At 38.0% G+C, this 18145-nt stretch overlaps 1 pseudogene; it reads left to right on the top strand.

The window, feature by feature from the left end:
* LOC105986221 overlaps window positions 1-17071 on the top strand; it is a 138085-nt pseudogene extending 121014 nt beyond the window's left edge.
* The last annotated feature ends 1074 nt before the right edge of the window (window positions 17072-18145 follow it).

Raw genomic sequence — 18145 nt, 5'->3', positions numbered from 1 at the left:
TTGTTTGTGATCTTTTGGGTAAATGCCCAAAAGTGGGATTGCTGGGTTATATGGGAGTTCTATGTGGAGTCTTTTGAGGAACCGCCATACTGCTTTCCAAAGTGGTTGAACAAGTTTACACTTCCACCAACAATGCAGTAGGGTTCCCTTTTGGATAAGGCCCTATTTCTAGGTAAGCACTCTGTCACTGGACCCATACCTACAGCGAAAGGTAGACTAAACGTTTGATGGAATTTGCACCTTGTAGAGATAAATAGTTCCTGTCCTCACCACCAGGTGTCAGCATACCTAAACTTCTGGGGCTGTTCCTGTGACATTAATTCAACAAATACTGAGCACATACATACCATCGATGAGGCTCTTAAAAGATGCTGGGCTTTAAAAAAGAAACATAGGTCCCATGGTTTCCCTTACTTGCAATAACTAGTATATGTCTGAAGCAAACAGAAAAGTCAATTAAGTTGATGTTAGGTGAAATGAACCCCAAGATAAGGATTCAAATGTTTTTTTTTTCTTTCTTGCGATTGTTTCTAACATATATATAAGATGATTTCTTTGTTGCTTTGTATGTCCCTCCCCCACAGTATAACCCCTGCTTTCATTGTATTTGATATTGGTATAATTTGTGGAGGGGAAGGGGAAAAACAAATCGTTTAAATAGGGATACAGGTTGACCCATTGCAACAATGAGATGTACAAGTCGTTATGTTGAAAAACGAACTTTACAACTTTGGCGGGGGGAGGGGGGAGATAGGAAGGGATGGGAAGGGGAAACAAAGGAGGAGGCAACAATGCTTGATAAGAAATGTACTCATTACCTTGTGCATGTAATTGTAACCCCTCTGTATGATATTTTCACAATAAAAAAATAAAGTAAAATAAAAGCTGAATTGGATAGTCCTCAATTTTAAGCAGTTTTTGTTTGTTTGTTGGTTGGTTGGTTTTTTGATGGTCTTGAGGCCTGAACTCTGGGCTTGGGCTCTGTCCCTCAGCTCTTCAGCTGGTAGGCTAGCACTCTACCACTTGAGCCACAGTGCCACTTGTGGTTTTTTCTGCTTATGTGGTGCTAAGGAATAGAACTTAGGGCCTCATGCATGCAAGGCAAGCACTCTACCACTGAGCCACTTTTCCAGACCCCTTAAGGATTTTTAAACAGGGATTACAAATTAAATAAATAGCACAGGAAGAATTACCTTATTGATACTAACAAATACCTTATTATTATCTAGCTTTAAAACAAAGTTTTTAATTTAAAATCAGTTTATGTCTTTAGATATTATATATATTACTCATTTTACTTATCACTCTCTTTTCTTAAATTATACTCAGCTCAATTATATTACTTTCCTAGCTTAGGTTGACATTTGAGATGAAGACCTTTAGTCTACTAATGGGGTTGCATGAAGAATAGTGCAGCCAAGCAAAAATACTATCTTGAGGGCTGAATCTGCGAAAAATGCGCTGTCAGAAAAGGGTAAACCTGGGTGAACTAATTTGGCCTATTTAATAGTTTTGCTAAGTCCATCACAGAGCTATCTATTTCCTGTTTTAGTCACTTGAGTTCTAGAAGAAGTACACATAAAGAGTGAATGTAAAATGCAGACTGGACTCTAGATATAAAAGCTAGATGGTGAAGTGTAGCCATACTTATGAAATAAAGCTCTGTAGGGGAGACATTAAAAAAGGAGAGAGAGAGGGAAGATTTTACTTTGCTGGCTCAGTCCATAATTTTGTAAGCCTAGTTTTTGTTTTGTTGTTGTTGATTAAATTTCAACAGATGTAGGGATAGACATAACCATTAGAGTCATAATGTACAATAACTGAAAGGGAAGGAGATTAAGCGGGTTTTATAAATGGGCAGAGTGAGTGAGCAAATATTTAGGTCCTGTAGATTTGGGAGCAGAACTGTGTAAGAACAAGCTCCTAATTGCTCAACTTACAGTTCTTTCCACCATCCAATATATCATGGAAGAAATTTAGATCGATCTTACCTTTAGTTACTAATAGTTATCACTTCATTTCTTCCTGAAATGTGGTTTTGGATCTTGGAATCCTGAAGAGTTATATGTGTATGTAACACATACTTCACTATAATATTTATGTTGTACATCCATGAGAAAAATTACCTAGAAAATGTTTTCATTTGAGCAGTTTAGAAGAAAAAAATCATGTGCCACTGAAGTAGAAAAAATGTTAAAAATTGATTCTTGATATTTATTCAACCTATTTAGTCTTTGCTCATTTTTATCTCTATTTTATAAAAAGAGCCACAAGTCCAAAAGATGAGTCAAAACCATCTAGTTTAAACTCTTCAATAGTTGACCTAATTTTGACTGAATTCAGAGAAAGCTTGAGGATAAACAAATCTATATTGTAAGTTTATCTTAGAAAAGATTCCCATTCTATTTTCTACTCTCCTACAGACAAATATACCATAGCATAAAGTGTGGAAGGCTTGGAGCATTTCTAGACATTCACCACCTTTGAATAATTTTTCCTGGTTTCATTCAATCTCTAAAGTAATTGTTGGAAATAATGGGGCAAGAGTTGGATAAAGAGGAGTAAGAGAACTTATTAATATTAAGGAGCATGTGACATGCAATGATAGGAGATAAAATGTACATGAGAATTGTTACAATAATAAATAGACCATGAAGTGGAAAAAAATCAATTGTAAAGAACATTGGGAAAGTCAGAGAAATATTTGGAGGAGCCACTGATCTTATGTTGAATATTAAAGCAGATGATAGGGGCTGGGAAGGTGGCTCAGTGGTAGAGTGCTTGCCTTGCATACATGTGGCCCTGGTTTCAATTCCTCAGCACCACCTAAGCAAAAAAAGCTGGAAGCAGCACTGTAACTCAAGTGGTAGAGCACTGGCCTTGAGCTGAAGAGCTGAGTCCCAGAGTTCAGGCCCCATGACCAAAAAAAAAGCAGATGATACTTATGTAAGAGTTGACTCACACAGTCTTGCTTGTGGTTCCTAAAAAGTAATCAATGTAAACCTATTTTAACGGGTGCAGTTTAGAAAGCAATGATGCACCATGACAAGCTCTGTTCATACTTCAAAGCTTAATAGTGCTACCATTTTATCTTAACTTACTGTATATAAGTAACCCCACAAAATTTTCTTCCTTACTTGCCTTTTTATCTACTTAGTGTTAAGCAGTTACCATTAACCATATATCTAGCACTATGTATAATTATGTAGATACCCCAGCTTTCCACTTGACTTATAAGGTCCTTGAACAAAAGCATAGTTTTCTGTGTTATGTTCATTCTGACCATTTAATATAAATAGAGTAATTTATTATTTAAGAATTTGTTGAATAAAGTAGGCTATATAATTGTCAAAATGTATTCTTTGTGGGTAGAAATAGTCTGTGTGTAGCTCAGTCAATTTTTGTGCACGCAAATAAACTAACAGTATTGTTAATAAAAGGCAAGCTTTATATAATTGTACAACATATGAAATATGAAATAATTCTAGATCAACATTATTACATTTCCAAAATGCCAATATCTCTGCATTAGGGAATGCATGCAATCTGTTTTAAGAAACAAACAATGTATCACAAAAGATTCTGGATAGGTGTGTTTTCTAAGTTCTTTCTCTTTATGGCTATACTATGAATAGTCAGTTCTGAATGATGTCTGTATACAAAGAAGAGTGGTTACTAATAGTTTCACCATTATTTTGGCTTTTGTGAATTTGTCATACATTTTCTGTCATGCATTGGATTATGATTTTTAGCAATAATCTGTATTCAAAGAAAGCAACATTGAATACATCAGTTTGAAAGAGACTATAAATAAAACCACCATGCTCAACCTCACAAAGCAGTATTTCATTCCTATGGTTGAAAAACCAAATTATTAGATGGACAGATCTTGAATTCACCCATTTGTAATATATTTTAGGTATAACCTAGACTACTTTAGTATTTACAGAAATATTTTTAACTTTTGTGTGAAACTGCTTTGTAAAGAATAGGAAAGGTAACTTCTGTGAAGAAGTACATAAATATATGTAGCTGAACTCATGGGGCTTCAGTTTTTGTTGCAGTACATATAGTGTTTGCTCTCTTAACATCTTTTAAAATCAGAATGCGTTGGAGTTAAAAACTGAAAGAATTTCTGCAAAAGACTGATCAGGGACTGATAGAATGGTGCTCCTTATCATTTTCTATACTTATTGGTTCAAACCACTCAAATAAAGATTACTGGCTAATAGGCTAAATTCCACCTTGTTCACTAATCAGCTAGAAGTGTCAGAATCCAAAGAGTGCACAGGACAGACATTACTGAGGCTAGGCAAATGATCTGTATGCACATCCCTACCATGAAAATAAGGGAGCTTCCAGAGGCTCAGTTGGATGCCAATAAGCATTCTGAAATAGGAGCTGACAAAGCTTAGAATGTTGCCATTTTAATGCTTGAGAATCTTAAGAGGAACCCTGGTTCCAATGGATCATGGCACCAATGGATCACGCCTGTAATCCTAGCTACTCAGGAGGCTGAGATCTGAGGATCGTGGCTTGAAGTCAACCTGGGCAGGAAAGTCCGTGAGACTCTTATTACTCAGACTACTCAGAAAGAGCTGGAAGTGGTGCTGTGGCTCAAATGGTAGAGTGCTAGCCTTAAGCAAAAGAAGCTCAGAGACAGTACCCAACCCCTGAGTTCAAGCCCCAAAACCTACAACAATAACAACAAAAGACAAAGAGAAAACACCTTCAAAGACTGGATACTTTTATCCCCCAAATGAGAAAATTAAAACTCAGAAGGTTCTATAAATCATCCAACATTTCTCAGTAGGTAATAGAGAACAAATTAAACCCAGATTGTCTAACTCTATGCCCATACTATTAATCTCTAAGTTATTTTTAACATTGAATCCACCTCCAAGATTTATGTGACACTTTGAAACTATGCCCAACCTTCTCTGATAAAATTGACCACAACAATAAAAATTCTACTCTAGGTTCTAGATTCTACTTCAAGTTGGTGCTTAAACTTTTAAGAAATAGAGTCTGATGGAATTAAGTGCAATATATCCAGAATGAATGAACGAATGAATAGAATATTCAAATATGATTCTTCTCTTCATTCCACTCTCCATTAGAACTTTCATTATATTCTCAGTTGGATCCAGACTTTTATATACTCAGTGGAGTCTGAGAGAGTATGGCCCCCTTTTACTTAGATATTGTCTAGAAAAGCATTTTGTTTGAGCATTAGCAGGGTATTTTCTATACACTCCATTGCATTTGTGAAATTCCTATTAATTTTCCTCTATCCACTACCATTTTAAGCGCTAGTAGGCTATGATTATAAAGCAATTTACTTGCTATCTTTGCCTTTTCCATCAACAATGCTGATGCATAATTAAACTCTGTACTCTGGAGAAAAGACACTTTCTAACAGAGGTGAAAGCAAGATACTGTCTTAAGAAAAGAGCAGAGAAACTAATTTAAATACTAACTTAATGTTGGTATATTAATGTCAATCTCTACATTGGCAAGGGAAGCTAGCATGAATAATTTGTTTCTGTAGTGCTTTTTAATTTGAGAATGTGTTGTTAAATTCTAATAGTATGGTTCTCAGTTATGAGATTTTAACATAGTACATAAGATAATTAGAAGAAACCACGAATCATTTGGTCCCTCAGCCATAGTAGTTAAAATGTGAAAAAATATCTCATGAGGGTCCAGAGGTATACTATATGAAATATTGTAACATATATTTTAGAAACTTTAGCTTTAGATGTGTAGCAGCACAAAATGGGTAGAGGGAAATTAATCTAAATCCCCTGGAAGTCATTTTGATACTTGTTTCTTTGGCATTTTGCCATTTCACAAACAAATCTATCCTATTACATTTATTTACATTTAGCTGCAAGCTAGTAGAGAAAATACATTTAACAAACATCAGGCTGAATTCTGCCTGATAATTTGGCAGGGTACATCTCAAAGGACACTGTAGCTATAAGCTATAAACAAGCAGTGCATGACAAAAACCATTTATGGCTCAGACTCTCTGATGCTATGCCTTACAGATCATGGGAGATTTCAGGAATTTCTCCATTTCCTGTTTTCTATTGGTTTTCACACTAGAAACCTGAGTGACTATTACTACCTTTTGCAAATTAGTTTTACCATAGAAATGAAGTATGAGCTCATCAGGAGAGGAGAGTAAAGTATTTGGGGATATAGATAGTCTGCTAAGCCTGTTTTTTAGCCTGTTTGATTTACTAAAACAACAGAATGCCAGAGCTTAGATCATTGATGAGCAAGAGAATTTTGTTTCTTGTAGTTGGGATGGCCGAGATCATGATGCTGGCAGATTTGGTATCTGGTGCCAACCTCCTCCTGTCTTCAAATAATATCATATTGGGGGCTAGGTTTCAATGTGTGCATTTGGCAAAAGCACAGTTAGTCTTAACAGTTAGCTCTTTAAGTTCCTTATAATCTAACCTGATCTCAAATGAAAGAAGAATCCTGCAGAGCTTTGGGTACTATCTTTCAAACCTCTTGTTCAAATCTAAGAACCCACAGCATGATAAAAGAAAATGAATCTAGGACAGAAGAAAAGTATTTTCAAAGAGATCCATCACAGCCATGTCATAGACCTTACAATTCAACTGTTGTGCTGGGGTCTGGGACTCACAAGTACAGTCCCAACTATTTAGGAGCCTAAGATCCAAGAATTATGATTTGAAGCCATAAGACATCTATATTCAATTAACTACCAATAAAATAAATTCAGAAGTATGGCTGTAGCTCAAGTGGTATAGTGCTAGCCTTGGGCAAAAATTTCTCAGAGACAGTAAGCAGGTCCAGGTCCTGAGTTCAAGTCCCAAGACCAGCATGCGCGTGCGCGCGCGCGCGCGCACACACACACACACACACACACACACACAAATCAACTTTCACATATAGAAAACTAGAATACAAGTGATTACAATTTGAGTAGTGATATGCTGTTCCCAGGGTCAGGCTGAACCTACATTGTCATGCTTATATTACATGTTACTATATGCTAAGCTTTCAACTCTTGGGGGTGTTTCCTTTCTGCTGAGAAAGGTCTTTGCCTTCAGTACAGTGAACTTCCCACTGTCCCAGTTCTTGGCTTCATGTAATCATCTTAAGGAGTATTCTATTCTGGTGTCTAATGAAGAACTACAAAAACCCTCACATACTCATTCAAAGACATGATGCAGAGTAGATCTGTGTAGCTTTAGAAGATGTGCTGTGCAATGATTAGTACCTTCCAAAAATTACCCAAACTTGAATAGCTTCACAATTGTTGTTACTATTGTTATTACTGTTATTGCTATCATCTTCTATGGTTTTATTCTTTCCATATATTTGTGATGTCTGTGATCATATGACATACTTAAAGGTGGATGATCACTGTGGCAGTGGTTATCTATTTTTTATATAGGTCACTTTTCCAAACTGTCATTAAAGTATAGGATCTTACTTATAAGGCATGGTAGAATCACTTTATTTTAGGATCTCAATGGTGCCAACACTATATATACCAATTTTCTGAGTGAGATTTTAGTATTTATAGCATTAATAAAATGATGCTCCCCTGAGACCCTACAACAAGATATTTAAGGTTGTAAGTGTTCATAGCTGATTAGAGAGCTGAAGTCACATCTTGATATGTGTATCCTGTCAGCTTCTCTTCTCCTTCAAGTTACCTTTATCCCCAGTCTCAAGCTTAGCTCTATGGTAATTCCATTTTGTATGTCTGTTTTGTAAAATGAGGGGTGGAGCAATTACTGATTTGAAGCAACTAAAGTTACCTGGTCTGGATTCTGCAAATTGCCTTCCAGGTTTGTTCAAAGATTTCACTTGGATGTGCATTTATTTTGTTCCCTGTGCAGTCTTCAGTGGAACTGGAGGGTAAATATTGGTTTTGCAGAGAGTAGTCCCTAGCCTGCTGTTTTAGTATCTGTGGCCATTTAGGGTCCTGTGGTGAATGAAATGAAAAATTCTTAGAAGACTTCATTGGCCTGATTTTCTTCTCTGCAGAGGGGACTGAGTTATGCCCATCTCCAGGCCAGAGTGTTACGGTCTCTCCTACCCTGCAGTCATTTACCAAGTCAGCCTCTTTATACACCACAGCAATCCGTATAATAAAAATGGAAAAGAGTTCAGATTCTATTATTCAGAAATCTCATTATATCTTGACGTTTAGCTAAGATTTGCAAAACCACACATAGGTCCAATGTATCAGCACAATTGCTTTTCCCCAAAAGTTCATATATGGGGGTTTTTCACGTAACTTTTTGGGGTCATAGGAATGCCATCATATAAGTGTCTATGGAGCCTTGGAAGAGAAGAAGGATTCTGCTATGTGACCTATTTGGCTTCCTTGTAATTAATAATAGTCCTCTGTAGAATGTTAGATGTTATTCCTTTATAATAATTCCTTATTCCTTTTAAGAGTTTAGTGGCAGTGACAGCATAGTCACCAGTCAGTTTCTCTGCTCCCTTCTCTGTTTACATTGGGAGGTATTTGCAAGCAGCTTTCATTCCAAAAGGAGTATTATATATTCCATAAAGGAGCAATAAAATGTTCTGCACAGGACTTAGATCTGTGTCTCATTTCCTCTTCTACTTATACAGAATTCTCTTTAGCCCAGGACTCAAGATCTTATGCTAATTATTTTTTTTTCTGGCAGTGAAAATGATCATTGTCTTCCAATGTTTTTCTTTTCTTTCTTTCTTCATTTGTTTTTACTTAATTAGCCTTTTTGATCTCAATGACTAGATGAGCTGCTTTTATATAATTTATTAACTTGATTATTTCATCTCCTCTCCATTTTACCCCCTAAGGAAAAACATTAGACAGAGATGATACCAGACATAGATAAACAGTTTGCCTAGTTTAGGAATATTTTAATATAATATGCAAGAAGCTTGGGAGCTTTTAGTTCAGAATTTTACACACACACACACACACACACACACACACAAAATCTATTGGAGAGAATGAGCTGTGGTTTTCTTTCAGGCTTGTGAGAGGAATTTGAGGTTGATAGAGATGAGTTGTGGAGGAATTTTTTTCCGTCTTCCTTTCCCATTTGGCTTTTGTAGATTATTGGATGAAAAGAAAAAGAAAAACCACTTACAAAGGATAACTTTAAATTTGTTTTGCACCACAAAATGGTGAAATATCTAAAAACATATGTCACATGTAAAATGTTAATATTCTGCTTTCCTTATATGATAATAAATATATAATAGGATCATTAAAATAGAAGAGAGCTTTATAGACAAAAGTTATGGTTATACAATTCTGTACACTATTTTGCTTTGAAAATCTATCGATCATTTAAAAATAGTTCCATTATCTTATTTCTTTGTTCCTTTGATTCTTTAAAAAATTTATGCTTTTCTGGTTGCTTCGAGAAAGAAGCAATTTTGACCCGCATCTGGGCTTCTGTATTCTATCAAGCTATGAGGACTCTCCCTCACAATCCAAAATCCAGGTTCTTATTGGTTTGTAGAAGACAGTTCACTATCAGTGTAATGAATGGTCTCACCAGGTTGTTGGGCCTACTTTGGAAATGGACCATAAAGGCAAAGTTGGGACTTTGGTATCAATGCTAAATATTATGTTGTTACAAATATTCTCTCCAATTTTATCCCTCCCTCCATACTTAACTCACACAGCACAAATTTTCTTCAGTTCTGTAAACATTCTACAATTTGCTACCTTTGAACTTTTGCACACATTGTTATCTTCCTTCAGTCTCTCCTTTAGGTTAAATACGACTTCCTGAAAAGAGTCCTTAAGTAATTACAACCCTGCTATACTTCATGATAAATATCTATTCCCCTGCCAAGCACTTACTACCATTTGTCAATATAATTTTCAATCTTCTTGCTGCACTACAATATAAATGTTGTGTAGCTGGGTGTATGTTTGAATGATTCATTTTTGCATCTTGATAGCTCAGTTTAGGATCTGACCTAGCAAGTGCTTGACAAATTAAAGTTGAATAAATAAATAATAATCTTCCTAGTAGATTATCTTGTTCAGTTAGTTACATGGTATATACATCTTCAACAAAGCCCCTTGTGGATATGTAGGTATATTATGAATTAGCTTGGATTAAACTTGATGGTAAATTTTCTGAATTTGTCTTTAGTAGAGTACAATTTAGAGACAAAAGTATTTTTTGTCATTGCAATCATGTGCATTTAAAATACTTCATAAAATTAGCAGCAATGGTATTTATTTATATATAAATCACTATAGCAGAAGTACTCATTTATTGTAGAGAATTTAGAAAACTTCAGCTTGATAAACATGAAACTACTGACCATTAGTCAGAGAGAAGCTGGACAATACTGTAGTTTTATCATTTATAACATACACACAATCTTCAATAACAACCACATATTAGTATCCCTCAACATGCAACATTTTTGAAGTTTGCATTGTCATACTTTCTCTTATCATGAGCAATCTGCATGCCAATTAATTTTGCTCAAAATATTATGAGTGACCACAGGGTGATCAGTTCAATGAATGTCAGACAGATGATACACCAGTTATCCCAGCTCAAGGACTGGTTTGAAGTTGGTAACAAAAGCCTGCCTGAGATAGTTATACTTATGACTGGCAGGAGAAACTCCTCTCTTTGAATCTTAGTCTCTTGAAAAAAGTAGTAAAGGAGTGCACTTAGAGTCAAAGATGACAGGAGAGGGGATCATGATGGTATACTAACTTTGGAATCCATTTGTCTTTAGATCCACCCTTGCAGTAGACAACATATAAATTGTTCCTTTGAGTTTAAGTTTGTGGAGGTTGTATTTCAATGCCTTGAAAACAAAAGCATGTGGAAAAATAGAGAGGCAGAGGATCTTTTTTTTTAATTGCGAAAATACCATACAGAGGGGTTACAATTACATGGGCAAGGTAATGAGTACATTTCTTATCAAGCATTGTTGCCTCCTCCTTCATTTCCCCTTACCATCCCTTCCCATCCCCCCTCACCAAAGTTGTAAAGTTCATTTTTCAACCTAATGTCTTATACATCTCATTGTTGCAATGGGGTCCACCTGTATCTCTATTTAAACAATTTGTTTGTTCCCTTCCCCTCCACAAATTATACCAACATCAAATACAGTGAAGATAGGGGTTATACTGTGGGGGAGGGACACACAAAACAAGAAAAAAATCATTTTATAAATATGTTAGAAACAATCACAAGAAAGAAAAAAACATTTGAGTCTTTATCTTGGAGTTCATTTTGCCTAACATCGACTTATCTGACCGTTTCTGCTTGTCTGAGACATATACTAGTAATTGCAAATAAGGGAAACTATGGGACCTATGTTTCTTTGGGCCTCGCTTGCTTCACTTAATATAATTTCTTCCAAGTCTTTCCATTTCTAACAAATGGAACAATGTCATTCTTTCTGATGGAGGCATAGAATTCCATTGTGTATATATACCACATTTCCTTGATCCATTCATCTACTGAGGGGCAACAGAGTTGGTTCCATATCTTAGCTATGGTAAATAATGTTGAAATAACCATAGTTGTGCTGGTAGCTTTAGTATGGTCTTGTTTGTGATAATTTGGGTAAATGCCCAAAAGTGGGATTGCTGGGTTATAGGGGAGCTCTATGTGGAGTCTTTTGAGGAACCTCCAAAGTGGTTGAACAAGTTTACACTCCCACCAACAATGCAGTAAGGTTCCCTTCTGTCCACATCCCCTCCAGCATCTGTTGTTATTAGCGTTCTTGATTTTTGCCATTCTAACTGGGGTGAGGTGGTATCTCAATGTTGTTTTGATTTGCATTTCTTTTATGGCTAGGGAGGTTGAGCAGTGTCTATTGGCCATCCTTCTTTCCTCTTCAGAGAAGTCTCTGTTTAAGTCTTTAGCCCACTTATTTATTGGACAATTGTTTCTTTGAGAATTGGTTGTTGGGGAATTTAATTTTTTTGCATTCCAGGTATATTTTACTTTATTTCTTTATTTTTGGGGGGTCTGGTCGTGGGGCCTGAACTCTGGGCCTGGGTGCTGTCCCTCAGCTCTTCAGCTCAAGGCTAGCGCTCTACCACTTGAGCCACAGCACCACCTCCGGCTTTTTTCTTTTTGCTTATGTGGTGCTGAGGAATCAAACCCAGGGCCTCAGGCATGCAAGGCAAGCACTCTACCACTGAGCCAACTTCCCAGCCCCCCAGATATATTTTAGATATGAGCCCCTTGTCTGTTGTATGGCTAGTGAAGATCTTCTCCCAATCTTTGGGCTTTCTATTGATCTTGCTAGCTATGTCCTTTGCCATGTAGAAGCTCTGCAATTTCATGCAATCCCATTTGTCCAACCTGCAGAGGATTTTTACCTAAAGCTTTGTGACATCAATGAAGATCTTGGCTTATATGATGAATAGGCTGAAGAATTCATAGTCCATTTACTTCTCTAGATAGTCATATTTATCCCTCTGCAGGAGCTGACTGGCATAATAATGGATTATTTTACACTGGACCTAATTAGGAGCGAAACTTTGGAGTGAGGACATGCAATAATATATTGGGCTTCATGAAGAAACTGCTGTAGAACGCTCTGTCTTGTGTGCTATCAAGGATAGTATTGGCATTAGTGTAGATTTCATTACCCATGTCTTTTTAGTTAGGATCACAATAAGAATAAGTAAGCATTAGAAAGTACTTCCTCTTTTTTCAATAATTATAACCTTAATTTCACTAAGTAGAACCAATTTACAGGTGAAAGTTCACAGTTAACTTGGCAGCAGAAACAGAAAAGTCATGCCTCTTTACTAGTAGGTAGACTTTCTTTTCATCATTTTTATATGCTTGCATTTATTTCTGTGTTTCTTCTGTTATATCATTTACATATCATTTAAAATGTTTCCTAAGATTTTAAATTTTTCTTGTTTATTTTTATTTGTCCAATGAAATAATGGCTTTTAGAGCAAATGCTTATCTCATGGTAATTTAATTTCTCTAGGAATAATTATCAGCTGCAGAAAAAGATCTTTCACATTATGTGATTCCGTCTCTTTGCCAAAGTGTCTGAGCTAGACCACAAACCTGCTCATATTTCCTTCCAGATTCAGGCTATCTGGGAGTCTGCAAAGAGCTGATGTCCACTGCTGAGCCTGAGATTAGCCATCTTCAATCTATATTTTGTGCAGGGAAAAGAAAGCAAGTGTTGAAAGGGAAGCAGGGGATAGAGAGAAAGCATGGCTGGTTTTCTTGGTAACTATTTCCTATTTCAAATGCCTCAGGAGTCTAGTTATCCTTGGGCTTAGTGCGTTACTTAATATCCTCTTAATAGGTTTTCCTCTCTTTCCAAAGCCAGCTCAAATTGCTTGCTTTCTATTACCATTAAGAGAACTGAGGTTAAGCTGGGTTATTAACTATTGAAGAGCCTCCATCATAGTCCTTTGGGAACAATAAATTTCCCTTCTTCAGATTCTACCTTGTCTCTCCCACAAAAATAATATTCATATTTTTTTTTCTTTTAGAGCTGTATAGGCCATAGATTGTGTGCATTGAGATCGTTGGCCAGTTATGTTGCATTTTCCTTTCCTTTTATTTTCTTTCTTTCTTTCTTTCTTTCTTTCTTTCTTTCTTTTTTCTTTCTTTGTTTCTTTGTCATGGGGCTTGAACTCTGGGCCTGGGTGCTGTACCTCAGCTCTTCAGCTCAAGGCAAGTGCTCTACCGCTTGAGCCACAGAACGACTTCTGGTTTTTTAGTGGTTTATTGGAGATAAGAGTCTCATTTTAGTTTTCTACAAGTGATTAACCAGTTTTGCCACTTACTGAGGAGGCTGTTTTTATTCCATTCTATTTTTTTAGCTCCCTTATCAAAGATTAGATGGCTATAGGTTTGTAGGATCATTTATGGGTTTTCAATTCTATTCCATTGGTCCTGAGGTCTGTTTATGTGCCAGTACCAAGCTGTATTGATTATTATGGCTTTGTAGTAGAGTTTGAAATTTGGTATTGATATTCCTTCAGCACTGTTCTTTCTGTTAAGGATCGTTTTTGCTATTCAGGATCTTTTATTGTTCCATATAAATTTTTGGATTGCCTTTTCTATTTCCTTGAAGAATGAGGTTGGAATATTGATGGGTATTGCATTGAATTTAATACTCCACCTAGAGCTCCCCTATTACCCAGCAATCCCACTTTTGGGTATTTACCCAAATTATCACAACCAAGACCATACTAAAGCTACCAGCACAACTATGGTTATTGAAGTATTATTTACCATAGTTAAGATATGGAAACAACACAGTTGCCCCTCAGTAGATGAATGGATCAAGAAAATGTGGTATATATACACAATGGAATTCTATGCCTCCATCAGAAAGAATGACATTGTTCCATTTGTTAGAAATGGAAAGACTTGGAAGAAATTATATTAAGTGAAGCAAGCGAGGCCCAAAGAAACATAGGTCCCATGGTTTCTCTTATTTGCAATAACTAGTGTATACTGAGACAAGCAGAAAGCTCAGATAAGATGATCTTAAGCGAAATTAGCCCGAAGATAAGGACACAAGTGGTTTTTTCTTTCATGCTATTGTTTTTAACATATTTATAAGGTACCATGTGATTTTTTTGTTGCTTTGTATGTTCCTCCCCAGTGGTATAACCCCTGTTTTCACTGTATTTGCTGTTGGTATAATTTGGGGAGTGGAAGGGAACAAATTGTTTAAATAGGGATACAGGTGGACCCCATTGCAACAATGAGATGTACAAGACGCTATGTCGAAAAAAACTTTACAATTTAGACGGGAGTCGGGGTGGGGGTATTCGGAGGGGGGAGGGGGGCGGTATATAGTTGTGGGGATGGGAGGGAAGGGTTGGTAGGGGAAAAACAAAGGAGGAGGCAACAATGCTTGATAAAAATGTACTCATTACCTTGCTCATGTGAATGTAACCTCTCTGTACAGTATTTTTAAAAACTTATTTTTTAAAAAAAGAGTCTCGCGGACTTTCCTGCCCCGGCTTTGAACTGCAATCCTCAGATCTCAGCCTCCTCAGTAGCTAAGATTACAGGCCTGAGCCACCGGGCCCCGGCTGCATTTTCTTATTTTGAATTTGTTTTGCCCCAGGTTCCAGTGATGATATTCTGACAAGCATTCCTCTGAACACTCTTCTGTTTTGGTTTCTTGAAATGCCTTTAGCCCTTACTTTAGATCCATACAGTTCACACTTTTTTGGTCTACAATAGGCCAATTGATCTCATTTGCTTTGTTGTCTCTACAATCTCTCTGCATCTTTTCTCCATTCTTCTAGTCTTCCTCTGTAGGTTTTGGTAAAGCAATACCTGAGGATACAAGTATTTTGTCTTAGCATGTTCTCATGGTAACTCATGCTCTCTAGATTTCTTGTCTTCCTTTTAATCCATTGCCCTCTTCAAATGTCAAGCTTCTCCTCTGTGTTCCTCTAACTGTTCCTGAAGTCTTATTCTGCCAACTTCTAATTGGACCATGGACCGATCCTACATACATTTGGGATGAGAAGTTGGAATCTCAGCTCATTCAGGTGCTCCCATCAGCCCTTGGGAAATTTGTATGAGTGTGACCTTTGTAGGTACAGAAACTGAAAAGGAAGAGAGCATTTGAGTATGGGGTTCTCTGGAGAAGCAGAAACAGCAGAAGCAATGCCCATGTGTATATGTCTATGTACACATTTATGTGTATTTTTATATATTAGTTTGTATATAACCTCAGTTTTATAGGTACACACAACTGTGTGTATGTATGTGTTTCTCTTTTCTCTCTTTGCTCCGGAAGAGGAATAAATTTACATAATGCATCTTTATATGGTACTTCCCTGAAAGAAGAGTGATAAAAACCATGGTGTGCATTTCATCAATTAACATCAATTGAAATCACACCATGCAGATGCTGAAGAGGATGAGGAAGGGGAGGAAGCCAGAGCAGAAGAGGAGGCAGCTGAGGAGAGTCATCCAGGGGTCCATGGTCCCAGCTCACCTTCCAGCCAGCCCTCTGGACCCCATCCCCATGAGTGGACCTACGAGGAACAATTTAAGCAGCTGTATGAGCTTGATGCAGATCCCAAGAAGAAGGAATTTCTGGATGATCTGTTTACTTTCATGCAGAAGAGAGGACAAGTTTGCTGACCCCTGTTCTTAGCCCCCTGTTCATGTAACAAGAAAGGCATCAGGGCTCTGTCATCCTTCCATCCTTCCTTTCCTTCTCAGGAACCGTCCCCAAATCCCAGGCTACGCCTTGCAGATATCCAACTCCTTCAGGCCCCCAGGGAAGACCACAGATAGGACTTTGTCTTAGTCACCTGACACTTTACCTATTCCACATCAGGGATGCCAGTAAACTGCGTACCCATCATGGCAAAGCAGGTACATGAAGTACCTGTACCCATACGAGTGCGAGACACGGCTCTCAGCTCCCCGGGCGAGCTCTAAGCCGCCATAGACAGCAATGGGCGAGAAGGACTTCGCCGCCAGGCTTACACTGTGGTCCAGCTCTTCAGTGTAACGGGGGCCAGGGCCAGGACCAGTCCCTCGTGGAGCTCAGGGTCCCGCCCTAGGTCCAGCCCCAGGTCCTGCCCCCCTCCCCCAGCTCCTCCCCAGCTCGCTCCCGGCCCTGCCCAGAGTTCCGCCTCTGGCCTGCCAGTGCACACTTGCGCCCAGCTAAGCCCCATTAAGAAAGAGGAAAGTGGAATTCCAACCCCTGGTCTGACATTACCTGTGGGTCTGGTTTTGGGGCCTGCACGAGAGAAATTGGCACCAGAGGAGCCTCCAGAGAAGAGGGCTGTGCTGATGGGCCCCACTGACCCATCTCGACTTGGTGCACCCCCAGTTTCCTGCCCCGTGGCAAAATTCCTCTGAGGGAAGAGCGCCTGGATAGACCCCTCAATCTGGCAGGCAGTGGCATCAGCAGTATCAACATGGCACTAGAGATCAATGGGGTGGTCTACACTGGTGTCCTCTTGGCCCGCCGTCAGCCTGTGCCAGCTTCCCAGGGCCCAACCAGCTCTGTACCCCCACCCTCTGCAGGACCTCCTTCTAGCACCTTGTCCTAAGAATTCCTACTTAGAACTAAGAATCCCAGCTCCATTTCTGAGGGTGAGGAGGAACCCTTCCACCTTGGTTCTTTCAGGATGCCTACTCTGGAACTCAGTCCTGGGAGATGACAGCACCCTACCTCCATGCCAAAGCAATTTCTTTTGATGTTTCATCTACCTCATTGTAAAAAGAGAGCAATTCCTCCCTAGCCATGTCTAGCAGGATCTACCAAAGAATTCCCCAGGTACACCCTATCATGTATCTTCTCATGTGCTCCTGTGTCAATATCATCTCTGGCACCTTACCTATTTGAGTCAACCCTGCTTCTCTTTAAGAGCCAGGTGAAGGGTTGGGTTGAAACATTGTAGAGGAGACATCCCTCAGGTAGCATTTGGAAAATAAAGCTATCACTCCTTCAAAAAAAAGAAAGAAAGAAAGAAAAATCACACCATGCATAGCTCTATTCTTTAAAGAGTACATCCAGTTACCCACTTGCAGGATGTTATCATGGCTATCTTTCTCCCACCAAATGGCTCAGCTCCGTATCTTGTATCCTTTCCTAACTCTACCACCTTTCTGTCGGTCATATGAATGATAATCTAGCTAATTCTTGCTTTTCCTTTATTTTCTTTGAAACAGAGTTTCCCTGGATAGCTCATTCTGGCCTCAAACTCATAACTATCTTGCTTCAGTTCCAAAGTATTGAGATTACAGGATGTGGCATCACAAACCAATCTATATATTCTTTTTTTTTTTGCAGTGTAGCCTTCTAAATTGAAAATTGACATATTCACTTTTCTCTACCGAAAGATGATTCACTCTGTAAAGCAGATTAAATAATAATGCATTCACTTTACTTACTCATGCAACTAATCACTTATTTAACTTTAATGAGCGTTGACTTCACATGTATTAGATATGATGATGCAAAAAAGGCAAGAGATGCATCATAACAGTGTTTTAATTGATAACACTGGGATCTTGTCCTATAATTTAGTATTTATTGCTTTGTAATTATTTAGAATAAGAAATGCATGGTTTTACAGCTTTAAAACTTTCAGCTATTGTAACAGCTGAAAGTAAGTTAAAAG

The sequence above is a fragment of the Dipodomys ordii genome, unplaced genomic scaffold (genome assembly GCF_000151885.1).
Source record: "Dipodomys ordii isolate 6190 unplaced genomic scaffold, Dord_2.0 Scaffold34, whole genome shotgun sequence".
NCBI lineage: Eukaryota > Metazoa > Chordata > Mammalia > Rodentia > Heteromyidae > Dipodomys > Dipodomys ordii.
Note: the sequence above shows the minus strand (reverse complement) of the source record. Positions and strands in the feature narration are given on the sequence as shown.